Source organism: Triturus cristatus, chromosome 5_2 (genome assembly GCF_964204655.1).
Source record: "Triturus cristatus chromosome 5_2, aTriCri1.1, whole genome shotgun sequence".
In the NCBI taxonomy this organism is placed as follows: Eukaryota; Metazoa; Chordata; class Amphibia; order Caudata; family Salamandridae; genus Triturus; species Triturus cristatus.
This window is the reverse complement of record NC_140588.1, coordinates 261,459,802-261,476,308: the sequence shown is the minus strand read 5'-3', so window position 1 is coordinate 261,476,308 and position 16,507 is coordinate 261,459,802.

Sequence of the window (16,507 nt, the reverse complement as noted above, 5' to 3'; positions counted from 1 at the left end):
AATACCCATTTAGTACACAATAGACAGCAGAGAGATCTCCCAATTGTCGATTACACTGAAACAGCATGGGAGCAATACACAGATTTCAATAAAGGTTTCTTTCCCTATATAGGTACAGTCACTAATAGTAAGCTGATACGTAGATTAACTAGAACCCTTGAAGCAGTCATGAACGAGACTACTTCCGCTTTAGGCAATTTAACAGAAGAGCAGTCTGCTATGCGGATTGTTGTGCTTCAAAATCGTCTTGTCCTTGACGTCATCCTGGCCGATAGGGGTGGAGCTTGTAGGGTCATCGGATCAAGTTGCTGCATTTTCATACCAGAAAATTCGCCGTCAGTATATAAAGCCATAACCCGCCTTCATAAGATTATAAGCCAGATACACCAGAGTCCAGGCACCTGGACTTGGTCCGGTTGGTTCTGGGGCGTGTTGTCCGCCTGGGGATGGAGGATCCTATCCTTCCTAGGTATTGGCTTCCTCATACTATTCAGTTGCTGCTTATGTCTACAATGTGGGCCAGCGATTTGCGGCCTGTGTGCCACATCGTGTATCCCACCTCCAAGTTTTCATTCAAAATCCCGGAAGAAGAAAGAAGAACAAATGATACTATATGAACAGATCGATGGATTGATGAAGATCGATATCACCTGAGGGTCCGTAGGGGACAAGGAGGGAATGAGGAAATATGAATTTTGTGATCAGTTATGTCCCCTATCGTAGACCCCAACGGCTCCATGTGCATGCTATAAGTACATGTATGTTCCCTCCAGTTCCAGCTCTGAAGACGCAACTACATGTGCGTCCACCGTCAACATGTCCTCTCTCAGATCCGCCATGAATGGGTCAGATATTCCATTCCTAAGTATGAAAGGCCACCGACTTTATGTGGTTCACTTTCCACATTTTACAGATTCAGGCGAGTAGGCCCTGAATTCTGCCATCAAACCTTTCCTGCTTTCTGCCTCTGAAAGATCCAGCCCGAGCCCGCATCTGTATCCATGAACTTTGTCCTACTCCCTGCGCGGCTAACGGTGCCTGATCCAGCCAGTTGCCTGCCAAAAACTGTATTTCACCTTCAAATTATCTGCTTCGCTCCTCATCCGATGCATTCCTGTCTAGTAGTTTTAGGTAAACATTCCTCCAGCTCCAGCTCGCTGTCCTCGTGCAAGTAATTCATAGCCCCTGTTACCATGGAAGATTCCTACCCCCTCGCATCTCATGTAGACATTTAGACGCTTGTACACGCACTAACAGTCAGTATAGAATAGATTCTATCCTAGAGACCTTTCCTTTTGGATAACACAGTTCTTTAAACATAGGATATTAGATATGATTTGGGATTAGGTTGACATAACCCCCAGACTTCTGTCTCCACATGTAAAGCTAAATGTCAAGTCCCCTTCACCCTCTAGTTGCACGTCAATCACACGTCATGCGGCTGCGCGCGCATCTCTGCCAAACATTTCTGCTGACATTGCAGGATTCCCTTATGGATCCACCCACTTGTGACATCATGTATAATGATGTTTTATAAGTTACGCCTATATGTCCGCCTTTTTTTAGTTATGTATGCCTATTTTATCTGTATTTTCAGCTGTTACGCCTCTTGCATCTGTTTCACTGTAATGCATTTCCTATAAAACTGATTACCTGTCAATAATGTATGCCCTTCCTTCCTGAACTCTCGTGGTGATGGAATTTGAAGCCTGCAATTCGAATTGTATTTCCTTTGTCAAGGAATAAAGCCTTTAGAACCTCTAATACCACGGATTCTGCCTCTTATATTTACTGAGTTATTCTTACTAGACTTTACCGCATAAAAAATAGTACCGGTAATGAAATATTTACCACATAGGTCGCCCATTCATGTATGTGAAAGTAAAAGTACTAATGCTTAGAATGTGATTTAATAGTGTGTTTAACCAGGTAGAGGCCCGAATGCACATATATCGTTGAGAAGAAAGGCCTGTTAGTTTCTTATGTTAGCTGAATGCGGTAGGCCGCAATGATTTATTCTGTTAGAGGTTTTGGGCTGCAGTAAATTGTAAAGTTAAAAGATGCGAAGTATTTCTCCATCCCATGATCTCACCGCAGGTGCAAGGACAGTTGGTTCGTTAGTAGAAAAGGTCTTTGTCTAAGAATTGAATTATGGGGGAAGCCAGACATGGGAGTACTTTGGAATGTGCCAATCGCAACTCCTAGAGCGCGGACGATGTCTGGGACTCAAGGCCAAGCCGATGGACGATGGAAGATGGACAGCGCTGGATGGAAAAGTACTGGAAGAAGACCTGGTCGAGGAGGTGTGCCAGAGGGCGTGTTCTATAATTTGGGGTTCTGTATTAGGGACAGCGCCCCGTGGGTTGAGCAGAACAGAATAGACCAGAGGAGAGAGAAGAGGTGGGCGAGGAGCTAGAAGGAACATTTTGGATAGAACTCTCACTAAGTGAAGACTTCTTAGGGAGTTTCACTTCTGACACCTTTTCACGATTTCTTGGGTCTTAAGGGAACACTAAGTAGGGATGTCATCTAGCATAGAGTAGGGACAGAGATGTTTTGGATTGATGATTCCTAATATTGACATTGGCTTGGTAGTTATGTACCTCATGCTTTTAGAATTCTTACTTTTGTTTATATTTAGTCGAATGCGGATTCTTCGTAGAGTAGCATTTGTGTTAGTTCCTATTTATCTGTTGTGCCTTGTGTTAAGGTGCCTTTATCTGCAGATGTTTATGTTGATAATAAAATCCCGAGAGCATAGAGATTGAGTCTCGAGTCCTTAATTATGTCAAATTGCGGAAGATATTCTCTGATAATTGTGTTTGCTCCCTCCACGCTATTGGGCAAGTAAAAAGGTTCAGTCGACCAGAGTGGGTTCTAGGAGACTAATGGAAACAAGAAAATTGGGCCCCTGGAACCCCAAAAATATTTTTTAGCCCGTTTCAACCACAAGCTTCAGATAAGCTACAGTTATTTCACTGCGTATTCTCAATGAGACTAGTATTAAGTCTCTATCAAGTGTGTACAACTCTTTCCAATTTCACCTGCTGTGGAAATGTCAAGTATACAGTTTTGTGCAGGTGTAGGAAAAATGTTGCATGTGTCTAATAGGAGATTGGACTTGAGACCAGTGTTGGAAGGTGGATTATTAGTAGACGTAAGTAGGTACCTACCACTAGCAATAAGGCCTCCAGCGCAAAAGCTCCTGATAAGTTCTTAATAAATTATTCCCTTGCTCAACCCTTGGCAGCTGGCAATGATCAGGCAGGCTTAATTTAGGAGACAGGTGTGTGAAGCATTTAAAAACACCAATACAATAAATAATTAAGCACAACACACAATTTAATTCCACAACCAATTTATAAAAAAATGGAAATATTTTTATGATTAAAATGACAACAAAATGACAAAAACTTCAACATAGGGAACTGGAGATATAAAATATTAGAATAAACACTTTCTAGTGCTTGAAAATATGCAGCGGGAATCTGGGACATCTGGTCGCACTGGACTGGGCCAAAGTCAAAGTTTGAGGTCTATCGCGATGGAGCCCTGGTCGAATACACATTTCTGGAGGATTTTTTTCCCATCGTTGAGTGAGGCTCCTCTTTAGGATGGGTTTTAAGTCAACAATGGTGGCTTGGATCAGTGCAAGGCCTCAGTAAATTCCTGGAAGTCTTGAGCTCTGGAGCTTTCAGTGGGACAAACCTGAAATCCAGCCCGAGTTGTGGTTTGTTGTTGGTGGCCTGGCTCTCGTCGATGGATCGGTCACCTTATGAAGCTTTTTCCAAAACTTCTGGAAATTTTTCCTGAAGCTCCACTTGAGGGTTAAAAGTGTCCAAACACAAATACAAGGGTATAGAAGCTCTGAGATGATCTTTGGAAGATTGGGACTGCAAAAATACATCTGGCCAAATACTTAAAGGTCCACTGGACACACTCCATGCTGGGGTCTTCTTGCGGGAGATGCTGACAAGGCAGCTCTGTTAACCTGTTGCTTTCCGGGAGTCCACTTCTTAATTGTTTCAGAAGCAAGACAAAGTCCTCAGGGCTGTAGTTCCAAGTGTGCAGCAGGAGCAGTCCTTCAGAGCGCAATTCTTTAGGGTGCCGACCCAGCTTCCAGCATGGCAGTCCATCTTCTCCTTGAAGTTTAAGGCAGAAGATCTAAGCTGCTATGCAGCTCTCACATATTTATCCAATGTTCTGGTGCAACAGGCAGGGGGGCTTTCCCGACCAATGGGGTATAAAATGCCACCCAAAAGCATGACAGCTTCCTCCAAAGTATGGCATATTCTTGTCCCACAAAGCACTGTACTTTACAATTCAAGACAGAGAATTTCTCTCTTTGGGAGTAAGAGCTTGCTAAGATAACCCACTGATGTGCCTCATTTTCCTTAATGCTCCCTTTCCAGACTTCCTACAAATGCCATTCTTGGGTTTCCCATCTGGCTGAGGGGTACAGGAAGAGGGGGTAAGCCTGACTGGCATTCCTTACTGTCTTGCTCTCTTTGAAGCCCAATTTGATTTACCCAGCCCCTTTCCTGGCCTGTTCACTGCAACTGCAGACCTACCCATACCAGATAAAATCTGTCTCTATGCAGGCCACTTATCACCTCATCAAAGCAGTTAGGCTAAGCCGGTTTAGGGCTGGCCAATCAGGAGAGGCTGCTAGAAGGCTAGTTTTGGCTCACAGAAAATAAAGTTCTATAACTTCTTTCCTGTATTAGTCATGATACATTTAACAGTGGCAAGTTGTTGGATTTATCATTACCAATCTTTTAAGTCCTTGAAATATTATTTTAGCTCACTCCAGTCAATAGTTACACTGAATTACAGTAATCCCATGTTAGCCTATGGAGCTGAAAGGGCTACAGCGGGGAAAAACGAAATTGGTAGTTATTACCTCACCAGGGTAGAATGTCCCTGCTTATTTTTACATGGCACTCTATCATGGGGTTACCTAGGGTAGACATTAGGAGTGACCTATATATAAAATTACGGTAGTTTGTACCTTTAAATCCAAAGTCGAATTTGCCTGTAGTTTCAATTCAGAAGCAGCTTGCAAAGCAGGGATGACTTTTAAAATGACAGCAGGCAACACAGCAGTGAACACGTACGTATCTCAAAACTGCTGGGCCTCTAAACCTACATGCCCTACCATATACTGGGGACCTACAGATACGTTGTCAGTGCCAATTGCAATTACACCTAATTACCATATAGCTTTTTATTCAGAGCACTGGGCCTGGGCCTTGTTAACAGGGCTCAGGGCACAGTCAGAGTCAATTACCACCTGTATCAGTCCAAAACAATGGGGATGATCAGGGAAAAAAGGATAACTACTCACAACCAGTTATTACAAAAAATGTTGTTCTGGTGAAAAGGTCAACAGCCAGCAATCAATGCATGATGTGTGTTTCAGGTATCCATGCTGATGAGAAGTAGACTTGACAAAATTCACTCTGAATATTTTTGGGTGAAACAAACACTGTACATCTAAATAGTGAAAGCTTAAGATAAAGACAACATTAATCAATGTTGAGCAAGTGCCATTCACTATGCGAACATTTGAGCAAAGTGCTGTTCTCTGCTGAACCAGATAAATTAACTTTAGATTTTTTTTTATTGAAATGCTATTAAAAATTGCTATCCTTAAAGGATCCTCAGGCCTTCCCCTCCTGCCTCATTGCTGCATGGGCCAATTGCCCTAGACTAGGCATCTGGAACTTTTAGCGACACCAACACTGCCTGGTGAATCCCATGGCAAATGGGCACCATTTTAGTCTCACTGCAGCACTCTTTTGTGTTTTTTGTGAGTTTTATAGCCCTTTGGGTGCACTTTTCAGCAAAGATTAATTGGAATAGTACTGCTTAGTTTAGGTACACTTTACAGAGCTTTGGGTGTGCATTTTACTCACTTAAATCATGCTACAGAACTGTGTGAATTTTGGCAGACTTTACAGTGATTTGGGCTATTTCATTGCTCCACTCTGATCCTGCAACAACGCTGTAAATTTGGAGTGCTTTACAGCACTCAAGGTCAAGGGAGTTATTACATTGTATTGCTCTGCCTCTAAAAAGCCTAGTTTTTGGGAATGTGCTACAGTACTTTTTCCCTGCAGCCTCGTTGGCTTTTGCAGTTCTATCACACTTACTTCCCTCTTCCTGTGGCAGTGCCTTGTTGGGTGTTGTGGCTTTGTCCCTGGGTGATTCTTTGTTCCTAAGAGCCACCCCCCCAGTTTGGTCAGTCTGCCACTAGCCCCTGGCCTGCACCAGGAAAAAGGAGGTGAGAAGAGGGAAAAGGATTGAATTGCTCATTGTCAGGGCTTTTACTACTGGTATTTCACAGTTTGTTTAAATTTTTTTGGTTGGTCTTAACAGGCATTTAGAGTGGGGATTGTATGTTTGGGTGTTTTTGGGTAAGCTGGCAGTGCAGGGAGTCTAGGTAGCAGGTATTCCTTCTTCGGCAGCGAAAAGGGCAGCAAGGTGCAGAAATAGGGATCAGAACATGTAGAGACCCATGGCTAGGCTGGACTCAGTGGAGGAGTTGTTGGCATAGTTGAGGCTGACAATTTTTGCCAGGACATCTGCTGCAGAAGTTGCAGAACAGCCTAGGAAGACAGCAGTGTTCGCAAGAGCCCCTTTCCCACCAGTAGCGAAGATGCCCAAGAAAAGGCCAGGGTCAACAGGAGCTCCCCAGACCTGTAGTGCTTGCCATGTGTGGCAGTGGAGCAAAGGTTGGTACAGAAGGTGAAGGGGAATGGGGCTCTGATGTTTTGGTCCCTTCAGTGTCAAAGCCCTGCATTGAGAGGTCATCAGTTTACAATAGCATAGTGCAGAGTGGCAATAATTGTTTGGCAGCGAGTGGTACTGCCCCTCCTTCAGGATGGTACTCCATGGTAGCAGGTAACACGTAGATTCACCCTCAGCATGGCAGTCTGACTTAGTATACAGCTTGGAAAGGTTTCTGCTATGGCTTTCGGTGGGGGTGTTGACTGTACAAACAGGTGTAGTGTCTTCAGGGATGCCTAAAGAAGACAGTCTTGCTAAGACTAGGAAAATGACAGCTCTTTTTGGAAATGTGGATCAGGGTCAGGTGACTGGTGATACCAGCACCTCAGTGGTGGGTTCCACACCTGGGGTGGGGCTAACACTTGTGCCAGAACCCAGGAGGTATCCCTGGTAGCAATATCAGTCATTGGACAAGCTTCTCGTGTACAAATAGCACTCGAGGCAGGTGCAGTTCAGAAGACCTTGACCAAGGATGAGAGTTCAAAAGCTACTGAAACTCTCTTGCCTAGCATAGACATGGGCTCCGTTCGGTCTCAGTGGGATTAGTTGAAGCTGCCTTAGTCTAGGGAACTTTTTGTTGACTCGATTTTAAAGTCATCAATAGGGGACGAGGCAAACTGATGTAAGGAGTTCTTGCATTCTAGGGATTGCTCAAACAGACAGTATAAACCCAAGGCAGATGCAGCTTTGGCAAATTGGGTTAGAGGTTTCACATGTTTTCAGCGATATAGAAGGTCCCTGATTGAGGGCCTCAGCTGGCCTCTTATCAAGACAAGATTGTGTGAGTGCATGAGAAATGTGGGAGAAATTGTAGGAATGTGTATGATAGGGCCTTTAGAAGAAAGAAGGCCTCATGTCAGAGTTTAATTTGAGATCAGATTGATGTTAATGCATGCCTGCGTCACATGATGCTGAAAAAATGGAGGGGGTTCTCATACCAGTCCTTTTGCCCTTCGCAGGGCAGAGGAGCATGATGGAGAGACAGCAAAAAGACATAGCAGACCTCTGACTTCCTACAACTTCAAGCACAATTTTTACTTCTGTGGTATGCCCCACCATTCTTACTTTAAATGTTTAAAAAATAATGAGGGATGAGCTTTGCTTCACGAAGGCACCTTTCCTGGTTAATATATAGGTTTTGATCCTGTGGTTAAGTAAATATGGCAATGTACAGACAGCACAATTGCTGTATGAAAGTTTCAGATGTGACTTCAGGATTCCAGGGCATGACAATGCGGGGTACTAATTTACAAGAAGCAGCAGTCCTTGTAAGTTAACATTGAGGTCAGTAGGCAACAGACTGAGAAGGAGAAGAGGTTGGTGTAGGCAGTATAACATTCGATACAATACCAATGTGACACCTTTGTGTCTTCTCCAATAGATTTTGTGCCAAAGAAAGGACGGGGTGAGTTTCACCTCATTTACAGTCAAAAAAAGGGGGGAGTTACCCCAATGCTACGCAGAGGGATGGGGGTGAGTACAAGAAACAAACAAACAAGTCCCTGTGTAGTGGAGGCAGCGCTTTAGAGGCACACATTGCTATGTTGGCATAAGCGTCTTAGATGTTAGAAACGCCATCTTGCCACTTTTGCTGCTTTTGCACACGACACTGCAGATAGATGTTATTATTTGAAAACTGCTTGCTTGCCTTTTCTTCACATGAGAACTGTCTGTTGTTCACATCCCTAGACGTGCACTGCGACCTTGGTCTGAACATTGTGTTCAAAAACAGTCTGAGCCAACAAACAATGTATGCTTTTGAGTTCAGGTTGATCGGCCCAAGCTCTAGCCATAACACGCTCACAGCTGCAAATATCTGAACGTCGAGCGCCTTTAATATTGCAGTTTGCATGCATTAGACACACATTCTGGAGAAGAACTTTTCCGGGCGCAGAGCAAATCTGATCCTTTGATGTGATACACCTAAGCTGATCTTTACGGTATGGGGTTCCCCATTCAAACCTCAAGACGTTCTATTAATCTAATAATACTAGCTTACTAGCGAAGGGAGGGTGGTTGTATTCCACTATCATTTGTAATATGATTTCTCCCTTCATTTTCTATGGTATTGTAACAATGCTGATAGTTTTAATGTTAATCATATGTCTGCTTATGTTAGCCAAAGTACTGCATCTTAGGACACGTAGTTTATAAAATAAATGTTTTAAACTTTACTGTGTCTCTGATTACTCTTGTTGTGGACTGATATGAGATTAATATTGAACAGGTATTTCTGATTCCCACCATTCCTGAGAGTACTCTAAAGTCGCATGTTCTGGATTGTCTAATCATTGGTAGCTTCTATATGGTATGAAGAGCGAATGAGACACTGATGCTGGTCGTATAGGGGTTCTGGGTACTGAGGTGAGTTTTTGGTACACCGCAATTCACTGAGGTCCTGGTTTCCTGTGCATAGTTCTGTGCATGAGCAGAATCCCTGCAACATGGCGCACCTAACGTTTGGTCTTCTGATTTGAAACGCCTTAGTAGTGCTTATATTAGTCCACGACACCCTCACTCTTGTTTCCGGATAGGGGGAGTGATGGTTTTAACCTACCTATTGGTACAATAGGTTCAATCAAGCTTGTCAATTAAAAAGGTTTTTATGTTTTTGAACCCTCGTGCTACTATAAATATTAATTGTTGTTCTTCTCTGTGTCCTTATGGTGGTCGATATTGCAGCGCATAGCCGGACACCTCTGCGGCGTCATTTGATGCAATTTGGAGTGCCGGACGATGGGATGGTTGTTATTTTTGTGGTGAGTGCCGATGCATCATATCCCTATGAGTTGTTTTACTCTTTGGTGACTAGGTGGTGAATGCAGACGATAATACGTTTCACTCCTATACTCCCACGCGGATCCCAGCAAATTATACGCCATATAGGATGCAGGAGTTTCCTATTTCAGCTTGGCAGCATCGCATTTGGTTTAATGGCGCCCTTCCCCATACGGTTACACCGGTTTGAATGGACCCTTTGTCAATTCCAGGGGCCACTTGGCCGGTACTGGCCGGATTTACACCTCATCCTCGTTATTTAATGGCTACGGTGGATGAGTTACGGGTCCTACATACAGCTCTAATTACAGTATATCGGGCTTTAGTGCAATACGTTTCACGCAACGTGCAGGTGGGGGCACCTGTTGTTGCGGGACAGCCAGCTGGCCCGGCCGGGATTGTTATTAGTCCCGTCATGGTTAATTCGGTAATGGGCAAGCGCCCCCAGAATAAGGACGATTTGCCTTATTGGCTTGCTGAGAAATTTGACCAGCTGGAAGAAGTGTTTCTACACTTTACTCCTGTGGAGAAACACAGAATACTCACCATTAAGTTTGCAGAAAGACTTAGTCCCAAAGGTGGCCGATTGTGGCAACTGGGGTAAGGTTTTTGCAGCGGTCTACTCGAAGTGATTCGGCATCCCATCTATGGCAGTGCTTCCCTCCGTCATCAAGCATGTTCAAGATCAACACGGTCCGGAGGAGGCAGTCGAGTTGGGAATGAGGCTTGTCGGTGTGTTCGACGTAGAGGCCTCTCTCATCCTTGGTAACCTCAAGGGAGATGTGGTACACTTTCAAGGGGGAACAACCTTTACAACGCAACTTTTACAACGCACTACACTTACAACGCATTTTTTACAACGCAAAATCCATTACAACGCATTGCATTACAACGCATGACACTACAACGCATTTTTAAAAACTACCTTTACAACGCATTCCATTACAACGCATACTACCTTTACAACGCATACCATTACAACGCATAATATTACACTACACTATCCAACACTTACCCTACTGTTGCACCCCCTGGAGTTAGAATAGTAATTTTTACCCCTATACTATCCAACACTTACCCTACTGTTGCACCCCCTGGAGTTAGAATAGTAATTTTTACCCCTATACTATCCAACACTTACCCTACTGTTGCACCCCCTGGAGTTAGAATAGTAATTTTTACCCCTATACTATCCAACACTTATTAAGTAATTTTTACCCCTATACTATCTAATACTTACCTTAAATGCAATTTAATATTATGCGTTGTAATGGTATGCGTTGTAAAGGTAGTATGCGTTGTAATGGAATGCGTTGTAAAGGTAGTTTTTAAAAATGCGTTGTAGTGTCATGCGTTGTAATGCAATGCGTTGTAATGGATTTTGCGTTGTAAAAAATGCGTTGTAAGTGCATGCGTTGTAAAAGTGTGCGTTGTAACGACATACATCCCTTTCAAGTGGCGAATGGTTTAGCCCTCGTTGACGAACTCGATAAGCCCCGAGAGTTGCCTAAAATTATTGCAGAAGCTTATAGAACTATTGACCTCAGTAATTTAGGGATTAAGCCTACTATTGTCATTCCAGACATACAACAGCAAACTAAGGTGAGTTTGTCTGTCAAAGACGATAGTCCAACTTTTCCTAAACAAAATTGGAGAACAAAGAAACAGGGCAAGCAGCAACAGAAACAGGGGTTTCGTCCTGCGTCACCGGTACAGGCGACTGGTGAACGCACATATGATTTGCGCGATCGCACTAGTATTAGGTCACCTCATAGATTTTAGGTTACTGAACAACGTTCTCCACAGGAAACATCGCCCTCACAGTCCGGTGGCGGAGAACGTGGCAAAGGTCGGGGTGCCCAACAAGGACGTGAGCAACCCCGTCAGCCTGGCGGTAAAGGCAAGCAGGACGAGTTTGCACGTCAACGTCCCCCGCTTCAGAAGAAGAAAGTTGCTGCGCTAACAGCGAGGTATGCTACAGATAGTGAGAACACAGCTTCGGAACCTGACATGGGCACTAACGCTTCTCGACAGCGCAGCGGAGGTTACAGTAGTGCGGCAAGCACTGCGTCCATATGTGAAGGCGACAGCAACTGATACGTTCATAACTGTAGAAACTTCTGATACTAGAGTGGCTCCCCCTGACAGACTATATGACATAGTCCTCTTAATTGAAGGTGACATACAACGTACAATACAAGGGATTTTTTGGGATAATCTGACCTCTTCCTATGATATTCTCTTAGTGGAGGCGGACTGGCCCCCGGCTTTCATTTTGGATACTCCTAGCGGGGGGGAAGTGATCCTCCAGTCCTTTGCACACACAGTGCCAAAGGAGCATGCTCAAAGGTTTGCCGAAGAGTGCTTGCTCCGGCTTTGTACCGTACTCAGGTTGGGTGGGATAAATTTTCGCCAAGCCATGAGATTCCTTTACGGTCTATGCCTCAGCCGCAGCCCCAATATCCCATGTGCCACAAAGCTAGATCTCACATCGCGGAAATCCTTGAGCAATTGGAATATTAGGGTGTTATTGAAACATGTGGGTCACCAACAAATAATCCTTTATTCACTGTAACTAAACCTGATGGGTCGTACCGCCTAGTTTTGGATTACCGGCATTTGAACTCTCATTGTCGGACTTGTTCTGTACAGAACACCCATAGTTCTGCCCTCGTTGATAGTCTTGTGAGAAAAAGGTTTAAGACCACACTTGACATATCCAATGGCTTTTACAGGCAAAACCTGTCCTCTATTAGTAGTCAGTGGACAGCGTTTACTTCTGGCGGCAAACAAAAACAGTTTAAGAGATTAGCCATGGGCTATAAAAACAGCCCTGGCGTCTTTGCCGCCCGTGTTGTCTTTCTGTTGGAGAGCATTGACCCTGATGCGTACTCGTATGTTGATGATATCTATCTCACAGACGATGAATTATGGCCGCATTTGTGTCGCGTTGATTGCATCATTGTTATGTTTGCGGACTTCGGTTACAAATTTAACTTTGCGAACATTGCAGAGTATACAGTGTTGTTTTTGGGCTACGAGCTCAAAAATGAAGGTCGAGGATTAGCCCCTCACTTCTTGGAGAAGTGCGCATGTTTGCATGCTCCCACAACGCTGAAAAAATTACAGTCTTTGCTGGGTTTTCTGAATTTCAGGCGTACTTACATTCCCGATTATGCCCAGCGTATCAAGCCGCTATCTGCCTTGGTACAACCTACTTTTTCCAAATCGAGCTGGCTGCCAGAGCATTCAGCTATCTTGCAAACTTTGCAGGCATCTGCCACTCGTGAATGTAATTCACACTGTTGTTCATCAGCGGGTTGGTGTCCACGCTGTCGGCAACAACTTGGCTGACGAAGCAGCGAAAACAGCAGTGGCGACATATCTGGTAGCAGCAGTTACAAGATTCAAAAGTAAGATTGATGATGACATCTTGGCAGCTATTGCTGCAACAGAGAAGGGAGGTAATTACCCTAGAGGTTTCCCTTCTCGGTACTCTTATCATTTAAGTCCTGATAAAGTCCCCTATTTGAGAATTAACGACGTTGGTGACAGATTGATTCCCAACGCGGACTGCAGACCTTCCTTGATAACAGCGGCTCACGAAGGTATGGCCTCTGCCCATGCCGGCGTTTCAGCTACTGTCACTATCTTACAACAGCGTTACTGGTGGCGCGGGTTGTATAAACAGACTCGCACTTATGTTCTTGATTGTGACATTTGCCAGCAGATTAAACCTTCGACTGCTGTGCGCCCACCACAGACTCAGTTGTACATATCTAATAAACCACATGGGTGTGTTTATCTAGATCACTGCGGTCCTTTCTCCTTTGATACATCTTAGTTGCAGTGGATTCGTGCACACGTTTTCTTTGGGTGTGGCCGCAAAGGAGTGCTGATGCTCCAACTGTCATCAGGGATTTGCGTGTCTTTGTGGGAATTTTTCCATGTGGTACCCTTCATTCTGATCAGGGCCCTGCGTTCGCCTCTAAGGCATACAAAGAAGCCATGAGATCTTTGGGGGTGCAAGTCAAATTTTCATCTCCATACCCGCCTGAGGGCAATAGTGTTTTGGAGCGAATGAACCGTGACTTAAAGCAATCCCTGACAGCTAGGGTTTTAGGCACTGGCAGGAATTGGTTAGCCCATCTGTATAACGCACAACGTACACTTAATAATCTCCCTAGAACGTCTCTGGTGGGTGGACCCCATACGAGATGCTCTTTGGCATAAAAATGTTTGTCCCGGACCTTGATGGTCTAGACATGGCGGTGTCAGCCGCACCCTTTGACGTAGATGATCACTGTGCTGTATTACAGAATATACAAGAGACCAGAGACAGTCTTGCAAAGGAACACTTGCCCTCCACATCGGATGCTGCACTTCAGATTCCGGTAGTCGGCTGGCTACCTCGAGTTGGTGACCTGGTCCGTGAGAAGGTGGAGAACAAGAAGGAGTTTGGCCCCTCTTATAGTGCACCGGTTCCAGTGCTTGGCGTGCAGGGTACAAGAACAGTCATTTTACCTCCACTTCCTGGTCGCAAGGATAACAGGTACATCTCCATTGACAATGTCAAACTTCAGCGAGTGGTCGATTCTTCTTAGTATGACTCCAGTGGTTTCTTGCCCTGCGATGCTGAGAAATTCTGTTTTGGCTCCGGCTTCTGCCACCGTGACTGAAGTTGCCATCGAGATGCATACAGTTACTAATCTTTTGTTGACACCACCGGCTGGTGGTCCACCTGAAGATTCTGAGTATGCTTACCCAACAGAGGTATCATTGCCTGTTTTACAATCAATCAAGTTAACCAGTCATGTTTCTCATTTGACACTAACTCTATGACTTCCAGTGCTCCATTGAAAATTTCTATTTCTGCTGTTTGGTTTAAAATAAATTTTTTAATTCCCCCTTGGACTTACATTTGGCTGGTGCTCATATGTATTTTTTTGTTTATGTCCATTGGATTTGTGGTGGTATTTTTTCGTCTTGTAAATGGACACTATCTCAACGAAAGATCTACAATTAGATTAATTGATGGAACTTTGGCCCCCCACTCCTCATCACACATCATGAAGAGGGACCACACGTTTGTGAATATTACTGCCTGGCCTGTGTTAGATGGGATTGTGTGGGATGCTGTTAAATTTCAAACTCATGGACCCACAGAGGTTATTAATGTTCCCAATGTTCTTCGTGTTTCTATGGGTAATGTTGTGAAACAAAACATCCGCTCTGATGATTGGAACGTTCAGGCCATAGAGGCACTGTTTTCTGATTTAAAATATTATGCTGCTTTTGATGCTGAAGACTTGTATTTAGACACGTCTAATTATGGGGAACTGTTTTGCTATCAACATTATGGCAATCATTTCCTACATAAAGCCAATACATTTCGAAATTTTGTAAATTATACGCAATAGGAACATTGTCCGGCGCCAATGCAAGGCAGCTCCAACACATTGGTGAACAAATTTGCATGTTTTACTGATTTCAGTGTTTCAAAACCTGCTGCCTTTTATTTTAAAGTGACAGCAGAGTCTGCCTCGAAGGTTAGGCTGACACACACTAAATTGTTGTATTCCAAATCCTTTATGGATGAATTGGCTATTAGGGGTTATGATCTGTGGAAAGCTACTATTGATCTTAAATCTGTTTGGGGTTCTAAGACATGGCAGGTACGAGGAACAGAAGCCCTGCATCGTTCCTGCCTCATCCCAAACCACATGTTATTTTTTAATTCTACTATTTTTCAAACCACCTGCTTTGGATTGGCTACTTCTAAAAAGCTGAATTCCCCCTCTATTCCTGATCTGGGTGCTTATCCTAATTGGGATAATCATACAGATCTGTCCCTTGATGCGTTGCGGTCATACATTACTAATACATCATTCAATATTTCCAAATGAAATCCGGAAGGATGGTTAATATGGCAGACGAGCTCAGATTCCAATCAACATCGTTTTCTGGGTCTGCAACCTGGGCATACACAGGTTCAAGTGGACCCCAGCTTTGAATATTCCCATTCAGTTACTACCTACTCTGTGGGGAAGTTATGCCAAACTTGGCTGCAACATTAAACATTGGCTTCTGTTAAGCATCATTTATCAAAGTTGCATGACAAAATAGATTTGAACGATTTTGTTAAGGGTCCTGTTGGTGGCAGGTCCAAAAGATGGGTGTATGCAATTAATAACGAGGTTTGGAAGTTGTCGCAAATTGAAGCTGCTTCCAGACTGAGAGCCATTGATCAAGCCAATATGGAAAAACTACTAGCTGTTATCGATGATAGCATCAACACCCTTTCTTCCAGAATTGACACATTAGATAATATTGTTTCATCTGTTGTTGATATTGTGCAGGATGATATGTCTGTTTTATATCATGGTCAAAATCAATTGCGTTCTATTATGCTGTTTGCATGGACTTTGCAAACATTGAAGGCTGGGAAAGTCCCCTGGGACTACATGAATACATCGTCTTTATTCCTTCCTTTTAATCTGACTGCGAAACAACAATTCATGTCCATGAAAGATGCAACATACTCATTACTGCATATTGAAAAGTTAGAACCTTTTCCTTTCTCTGTAGCAGAATTGAACTCCGCTGTGTGGCTTATCCACGGGTTAATCACATTACCATTTCCTTTGTTTAAGTTCAGTTTATTTATTTATTTATTTAGCGATTTATAAAGCGCCTGGTGACCCAAGGGCATCCCCGCGCTATAAAAGTTGAAATCCAGTAGAGGGGGAAAGGGGAGGAGGGGCGATTAATTGGGAAATAGGTGTGTTTTCAGTTTTTTTCGAAATACCATGTAGTTGGGTTCAAGTCTCAGTGAACGTGGAAGAGCGTTCCATCCCGTGGCTGCTTGGACAGAAAAGCGACGTCCTCCTGTGCGTGTCTTTTTGAATCTGGGGATGTTAGCCAGGTGCTCATTCTC